This window comes from Tachypleus tridentatus, chromosome 4 (assembly GCF_004210375.1).
Source record: "Tachypleus tridentatus isolate NWPU-2018 chromosome 4, ASM421037v1, whole genome shotgun sequence".
NCBI classification, from domain to species: domain Eukaryota; kingdom Metazoa; phylum Arthropoda; class Merostomata; order Xiphosura; family Limulidae; genus Tachypleus; species Tachypleus tridentatus.
Window position 1 is genome coordinate 92,503,596 of NC_134828.1, and position 9,075 is coordinate 92,512,670.

The window sequence follows — 9,075 nt, forward strand, 5'->3', positions numbered from 1 at the left end:
CATCAATAAGTTTTCTCCACAAACGATAGAAAACATTATACGCACACACCTAGACAGAAAGCAAAAATCAACCAACAAAAGTAAATATATCCCACGATTTAAAAAAATCACGAAACCATATACTGCTGCATATCATATATTCCCGACATCAGCAGAAAAATAACCAACATTTGGCAAAAACTAGTAACAAAATATGACATTCCACTTAATACCAAATTTATTCAAAAACCAGGCACAAAACTAAGGTCTATATTATGTAAAAACTACACTGACAAACACAACACCAACATTATGTATAAAATACAATGCAACAACTCTCATGACTTCTGTATTGGAGAAACAAGTAGAAAAATGGAAACTAGATTCAAAGAACACACACAAAAAAAAACAATACCTTCACACGTTTTTGAACACTGCAAATCAAATAAACACAACATTACCATATAAAATACCTAGATACTAAGTTGGGAAACAAATACAAACAAAATACAGAAGCCTTACTTATGCAGCAACCAAAACGAAAATTAAACCAATGTAAAAGAATGTAAGACATTCCGTCCGGCAACGATCAGTTGCAAACTTTCTTTGTTAACCCGAAGATGATCTAAGAAGGTCGAAACGTTGTTCTCTGCTTGTCAATAAAAGTACTAATACCCATATCAGCCGCGTTGAGTTACAATGTCAAGGATTAATGGATATTTATGCTTCGAAATAGAGTTGGTCAAAGGATTTTGTATAGAGTGAGTGTGCCTTTTATAGCAAAGCCACATGGGGCTACCCGCTGAGCCCATAGAGGGGATTCGAACCCCTGATTTTAGCGTTGTAAATTCATGGACATACCGTTGTACTAGCGGTTTTTTTGTTTTTTTTGTAGAAACCTGTTAATAATACGCATGGGAAATACACACACTTAAATGTGGTTTTGTTTCACATTCAACCATAATATCACATGAACGTGACTATTCTGTATTGTAATGATTCGTCATTAGGTATTAACTTCACTTTATCTTTACACAGAATATTGATTCAGTTTCCTTTATGAAAGTACGCAATTCAACAGTTTATTATCGAAAACGAAAGACGGGAGAATTCCTTCATAGGCTTTACTATCAGGTTAAACTTGGCAATGTTTTGTTACTAACAGATAATGTTAAACTGGGGATAACTGTTCTTTACTTTATGCGATAATGTTCTACAGCATGAATGTTTTTCAAACCAATAAATGGAGTTTTGTATATTAAATGTTTTACCTAATCCGTGAGGCAACATAACATGTCTCGAGTTGTTCAAAATTACGATTTAAAGAACTCATTTGAAAGTTTTAAAATACTTATGAATGTATAATAAACTCCAAGAAAACGTTAAAAACATATAATAATCACGTAACTATGGTGTGAAATCTGTGTTAATTAACACACGATTCACAGCTATAAAAATGAATAAACTGGGTGGTTGTTTATTACTTTGTAAATCAGAGATTATTTTAAACCGTTAGTAATGAAGATATATTAAGTTTCTTCTAGAAAATTTAATATAAGAATGATTATTTAGTTCATTTTAGGCATACGTAAATAGTATCCTAACAACGAATTGTTTCCAACCAATCAGCAATAATAATTTTGAGAAGTGATAAGCACTAAAATTCAAAATTAATGATCCTTTTGGAAGATACTTTTCGTTTCGTATAACAAATACATGTAAGAATACATGTGCTCGTTTAACCAAAATCAATAAGAGATCACAGTTTGTTTTAACAGTGTCCTACCTCGTCCATCAATTAATCATTTCTTCCTTCAAGTTTCTACTTTATGTTGTGCCACCATACCTCTTTCCACTGTGTCTACGAAATGTGGTTATTGTTTTTCTAGTTTTTACATTATTCTTTAAAAAGAATATGTTCAATAGCTTTTAATTTTAACGATTTTCAGAAATTTTTGTTTATTTGTTTGTTTGTCTTGGATTTCGCGCTAAGCTATTCGAGAGCTATCTGCGCTAGCCGTCCCTAACTTTGCAATATAAGACAAGAGCTAAGGCAGTTAGTCATCACCACCCACCGCCAACTCTTGGGCTACTCTTTTACCAACGAATAGTGTGATTGACCGTCACATTATAACGCCCCCACGGCTGAAAGGGCGAGCATGTTTGGTGCAACGAGGATTCCAAACTGCGATCCTCAGATTACGAGTCGAACGTCTTAACCCACCTGGCCATGCCGGGCCTTTTAGAAATTGTTTATTAATAAAGAAACACCAGTTTCTAGTGATATGTTATTCCAACAAAGGCCCGGCATGGTCAGGTGGGTTAAGAGAGTAGCCAAGAGTTGACGGTGGGTGATGATGACTAGCTTCCTTCCCTCTAGTTTTACACTGCTAAATTAAAAGGACGGCTAGCGCAGATAGCCCTCGAGTAGCTTTCTTAACTCATAGAACAGTCTTATAATAAAATATTTTAAACCTCCGTTGACCGCGAAGCTTCATCTTAGGCTTTTTTCTATAAACTGGCGTAATTACCTAATACTTGCCAAGCACTCCGTTCAAAAAAAGTATTTCGATAATCTAGGTAACAAAATCTAGGTGATTAATGTACACTTTGCAAAATTATAGGGTGTCACCAAGTGATTTTAAATTAAAATTCTAATTCAAAGTTAACATGTTGGTATAGTAAGAAAATTAGCTAATGTTATCTAAAGGCAAAAATTCTCATTGGTTACTCTGCAAATACATGCAATAAATAACATGTATTTATAAAAGAAAAGTAAGAACAGTCTAAAAGATGCGTGTGAGTTTGAATATTCTGAAACATATACCATAAATCTTGCTTATAACGAACGTTTATGTTAATACCTACATAACAAGCTCTAAAGTGCGTTCATTAAGTTTTTAATTTGTGTAATATATATGTTAAATATCCTATGTCGGAATATTTGTTTGATTGTTTGTTTTTGAATTTCGCACAAAGGTACTCGAGGGCTATCTGCGCTAGCCGTCCCTAATTTAGCAGTGTCAGATTAGAGGAAAGGCAGCTAGTCATCATCACCCACCGTCAACTCTTGGGCTACTCTTTTACCAACGAATAGTGGGATTGACCGTCACATTATAACGCCCTCACGGCTGAAAGGGCGAGCATGTTTGGTGCGACCGTGATTCGAATCCGCGACCCTCAGATTGCGAGTCGAGTGCCTTAACCACCTGGTCATGTCGGGGCGTTTCGTGAAAGGGACAGGACAGGTAAGGCCCCTTAACCACCTGGTCATGTCGGGGCGTTTCGTGAAAGGGACAGGACAGGTAAGGCAGATCAACTTATACTTGTTATCTGCGATTCCTTTTAAATTCTTATTGTTCCATAGTTCGACCAGGATTAGACCAGATTTCTGTGTTGTAATACAATATCCGCTTCTACTATATGATGTTGAGGTCCAAGTAAAATATCACTTTGGATTAAAATAAATGGCGCTCGTGTCATTGTATAGCATTTTATGTAATTGTATACGTTATGGAGGCCTTAATTTTCACTAAGTGACCGAGTAACCTATTAGTTAGATAGAGACAACCAGAAGCCCAAAGCATAGTTTCTGGTGTTCGAAAATATCACTGACGATTCTGAAATGGCTGTACATATGATAATAGGTTCGAAGAATAGTATGGATACTCTGAATTAATAGGGTAAACACAAATTCCTAAAAGAACTGTAGTGTTCACAGATATAAAACAAAGTTTCTTCTAACAACTAGCGATCGGATATGATTATTTAAGCCACATTTTAAAACATTAACTAACTTTGTTTATTAGTTAATAATTACCAATTATGCTTCAGGTGCTAATTTTCTGCAGTCTTCGAAAAATTTTGAGGTGGAGAGTACGTTGTGGCAGGAGGTGGGATTTGATTCTGGGTCTTGTTAATAACCACATGTCTGCTGTTTACTCATGTGATAGTCTTAGCACACGACATTTCCTAACAAGAACATTCCAGTTCCAATCTCAACTACTTCCATCATACGAAGTTCCTATTAAGGCATTCTTGAAGATTTCAATATATTACATTACAAAACGCTGAATATAAACTAAATAATCAGTATAACGTAGTAATTAGTTAGTAATTAAACTTAGGTTAGCGAACACTCAAAATAAGAACTAGTCAAGGCGACGACTTTTGAATAGTAAATCAGGTAGTCAAGCGGTGCCAAAAAAAAAAAAAGACTCTCCAAGTAGTCGCTAAAATCGATGACTACCTAATATGACTATTAAATATTACTCATTTTTTACTATTGTGTAGTCGGAAAATAGTCAGGTGATGGCGGCAGGGATACCTGGCAGGTAATAAATTTGACTGCTCTATGATAGTCGTTATGACTTTCGTTAGGTAATCATTCTGACCAATGCTGACTACCTGACAATATCCTCATTGCCTACCTGCAAACCACTAAAAAGTAGTCATGACATAGTCAGTGTGATCCTATTCGTCCAAGGAGCGGTTATCATTATGACCATCCATTAACAACGGACTGTTGTCATTATGACTATCCAACGACCATGGAAGATAAGTCATGTTGACCCGGTCAGGACCACCTCTGCAATGTCACTGTTAGGCAAAGAGACCATCTTCAGTCAGTTGTGGTCAGCAGAGCCATCACTGAGCAGTCAACTCCGCAGCCATCTGATGATTCAACCTAAGTCCTAGTAACCTGCCACCATCCTGAAAAATATAAAATGCATTTTAGCAGCACCATTTTTATTCTAAACTGAACACAAGTGTACATCAATATACATGTACAAAAATAAAATTCAAAATGCAACAACAATTTGAAAATAAACAACCGAACTTTACACTTGGTTTTTGAAAATTCACCCTGGATCAAATACACATGACAAGTTACTATTACCAAATCTTATATAACTTTATGGCTTTGAACACTTTCCTCTTCCTTTACCTTTTGACGTTTTGACAGATTTCCCGCTGCTATGTTTTTTGACATTCAAGAGATCAAGCAACTGAAGAACACATCTTTCTGCATCTTTATCAGATTTGGTAATTTTCCTGGACTCATTATAGAGCTTCAGAACAACTCTTTCAACAAAGTTGAAAGTTTTCTTGAGTTTTGTTGGAAATGCAAAGGTGAAGATATAAAAACTCCCTACATACAAAATGAATGCTTGCACAAAATCTTCAGTGGCACAAATATCAAAGCCATCAACATATAGGTTGAATTCCTGATCACAAAACTGAGAAATTGAACCACATTGAATGTATATACCACTCTCAGCAGGTTCCCTAACTTCAGTACCCACCATGATACTTTCACTTTCTTTTAGAAGAAAAGGGATACCAAGAATGGCAATACTAGATGTAACATCAGGCATGTGTGAGGACTGTTTCATAAGAAATACTAACAATGGATTATTTCCTGGTGATATGTTTCTGTCCTGCAGGTGAGCATGTACTGAGTCCTTACATTGAGAAAGTTGGACACTCCTTCTTCTGCATCATTTCCTAGCCGCTTGAATTCATTTAATAGTTGTGCTGGTGATACCATAAGGAAAGGATAATGCTCTATAAATTCATTGACAGGAGTGTTGTCAATGACCAGTTTCCTACGACCATGCAGAGTTTTGTCCATAAGCAAGTCCACTTTACAAAGATCACCCTTTTTTTCTGCAATGCAGACGAGTTTTTATCCATTCTTTGTGTTTTTCGGTGGAAGTTTCATCCTTCCCAACTGGCTTTTCATACAAGTATTGCTTTAACCCATATAGCCTTTGTTCTGAGATGTGGTTTGGAGATGGGGTTTCATCTGATGCAGTTTTCGTCTTTTTCTTTCTTTCTTGGACTATAAGCAATGATGAATCCTTCCGCTTTCTATTATTCTGGAATTAATAACGAAGTCTCATCCTCCACAGCTCCTGCAATTAGAATTGACAGAATTGGTTCTATTGATAATGAATAACAAAACTGCCCTGGTATAACTATAATTATTTTAAACAGTATTTCTTTTAAACCACTTTTGGCATTTTCAGGTTTAATCTGCGAAACTGAAAGTCATGCACAAACTGGTTAATAAATCAGTTGTGCAAGTTCATCTTGACAATGTATTCTCTTTAGCGTCAAATTAGTTGAGTTTCATTAGTTGAGTCACGTTACATCGTATACAAACAAAACAAATGTTTCAAAGTATCATAATAGTATTTTCCACAGTTCCTTCTTGGTAGATATATGTACTTGTGTGTATTTTAAAAAATATAACTTCCCACAAAATTTTCACTTGTTTCTTCACTAATATTATGCAATACAAAAATGTCATTTAACTTATTTTGTAACTAATGAACATATTTCTTGCAGAATACATTTACACCCTTACAAGTGATGATATGGTCATTCATGTTATGCACTTTAGGACGAATTTTATTGTCTCATTGGCTATTGGGCTCATAAAGCCAAATATATAGATAAAAGAATATATTTGTGATGAAAATATATTTCACAACAAACATAACATAATGCACATCTGGATAGTACTTACACGAACACCTTGGGGTGTTAAATTTGGGGCATCTGACAGCTAAGGGTAGCGCATAAATGTTTCATCCACTACTTGGTAATACTGCCTTGAAGTGGGATATCTGGAAAATAGAGGTTGGGCAGGCTATCATGTGTAAATGAAGACGTCTAAAAGAGATATAATTACACGCTTGTAATCAGAAATGGCACACAAGGTATTCACTGCACAGCACTTACAAGGTATAGTTGGAAACCTCAGTGTAGACTGCATTCAGTAAATGGAAGCGACATTCTTTCTCAACAGGCTTCCCTTGCGACAACAGCAAAGCAGTAGATCTAGGTAGACTTGACAAATTTTCCGGCTTAAAGGGTACTGGCCAAGGCTTGAAAGCTTAGATGCTGACCAAAGAAAATATCAAATAGTTCAAAACACTTACAAATTGGGGTTGACTGATTGCAATGAAATACTAACTGAGGCCTAATTGTCTCAAGTGAAAGATGAAACTATTTCTCCAACAGATTGAAAGATCTGTTTGACATTTAATAGGACATATCCTACCATGATGATATGGGATGAATTTGTTCAGTACTGGGACCAGGTGAAGATGCACTCTGCTTGCTTGAAGGCACTTCATGGTTCGGTAGATTCTAGTCAAAAATACATTTTTAACGGGTATAAATTTGTAATAAAAAATTAACAACAGTAATTGTGCTGTGCTGAATAATGTATATTGAACAATTTTACTTCTTTTCTTCAGAATAAAGTTTCCGCAGTGTGATTTCCAGTGACTACATAAATGATTATAATCACTCAAATTTAAATTGGTTGCGCATTCTTACAAACGACTCACCACAAAAGCTATCTCTCCGTCAGAGGCCCCAGCATTAGAAATCAAAGAAATGCGCAACTTTTCTTGTGGTTTTGGAATGTCAGACCATTGAACATCCATCTAGTCCTGCCAGTCTTCTATGTACACTTGAGCTGACAAGTTGGTAGCATCTACATTCAGATTCAGGTTGTCAGAAATCATACTGGGCAATAATCCCAGATCATCCACTGACATCTCAATTTTTTTTTTCATTGTAGGTAATGTGGAAAGATAAAACCATCTCTCTGGAATTTAAAAGTATGGTACTGATCAAAAATGAGTTATATGCATACACATGCAGAACAGTTGTCATTGAAGAACAACTACAAAAAGATATATTAAATTTCCATAAATGTAACATCAGCAGAACTGGTATAAATCAGCTAAATAGGTAATTTGTTTTTTTCCCTAACACATAGTAGCCTTTAAAAGGTGAAAGGAAATATAAGTAGTCTGACCTCAATAGATGGTGATGATAGTGGTGATTTTGGTGCAAATATGCATGATACATATTAATATGACATAAGTTCTCTCTGAAAATTTTGATGAAATTCGTCACAAAAAGGCAGAAACAAATTTACATAAAATATGTCAAATCTTTTCATGAAATTTGTCACTGGAAGGTACACATCAAGTTACATAAAATAGGTTAAAATTTACCACTGATTACAGTTTGGCAATGTCAATACCAATGTTTTCAAGAACAGATAGTTTTTCAATCAATGGTCTCATCACTGTATTTAACCCATGTTTTTTTTACATTTTGGCTTTTCACCAAGATTGCTAAGAATATACAATGAAGCTGAGATCTCAAAGCAGATTCAATATTGCCTAACTGATAGTAAAAAGCAGCATATTTGTAAGCAGAAGCTCGTATTCCAGCCTGGTTCACAGCTGTAAGCTCATCAAAATGGAGAATGATTTGAAGGGCAAGGGGAGTTTCTTGCCAGAATGGATGGTTTTCAAAATGTTCACTATCAACGACATCTCTAAGACAATCATCCGATGACTGGCGAGGATAAAAAACCCAGCTAAAATGTCATCATGTTTAAGCAAACACTTCAGAGTATCTAATAAAGAAACATACTGCATTGTGTCATGTTTTCCATCACCAGCAATTCCCAGGTCATACTCAGCAGGTTTTACGAATGTCAAATTATCTTCAGTGTAAGACTAGGAATTATTGTGGTCAGTGAAATTTTCAATCATGGAATGAAAGTCAAGACTTTCTTTCTTGCAAGCTTCCATCACTGCAACTATACTATTTCTATGAACCCCCTCACTGATCAATTTTTTTTTTAATGGCTTGGAATAAATGTTGATCTTTCGCAGCCATAATAGAACAGAACAAATTAAAAAAAATTACTTGTAGTTTGTAAGTAATTTTCATTTTCACGCAGCTGCAGAATTGTTTCAGCTAAGGTTGTCTGTGACAACCATCTTCTTATTACCATCAACTGCCTCATCACTGTCAGAGTTTTTATAAGAAACACCAAGACTGTCAGCTCATGAGTTAATGCTGGCTATGGTGTTGGTCTTCCTGACCACGAAGTAGTCCTTAAGACCAGCATAGCAGTGCTGCTATGAAGTAGTCAAACAGACTGGGACATGGTCATTCTGACTGGGAAGTAGTCAAACTGACTAATTGCTTAAATTGACTAAGAGTTACTCAAATTGACTAAGAGTCAATCAAACTGACTAGTAATAGATCATC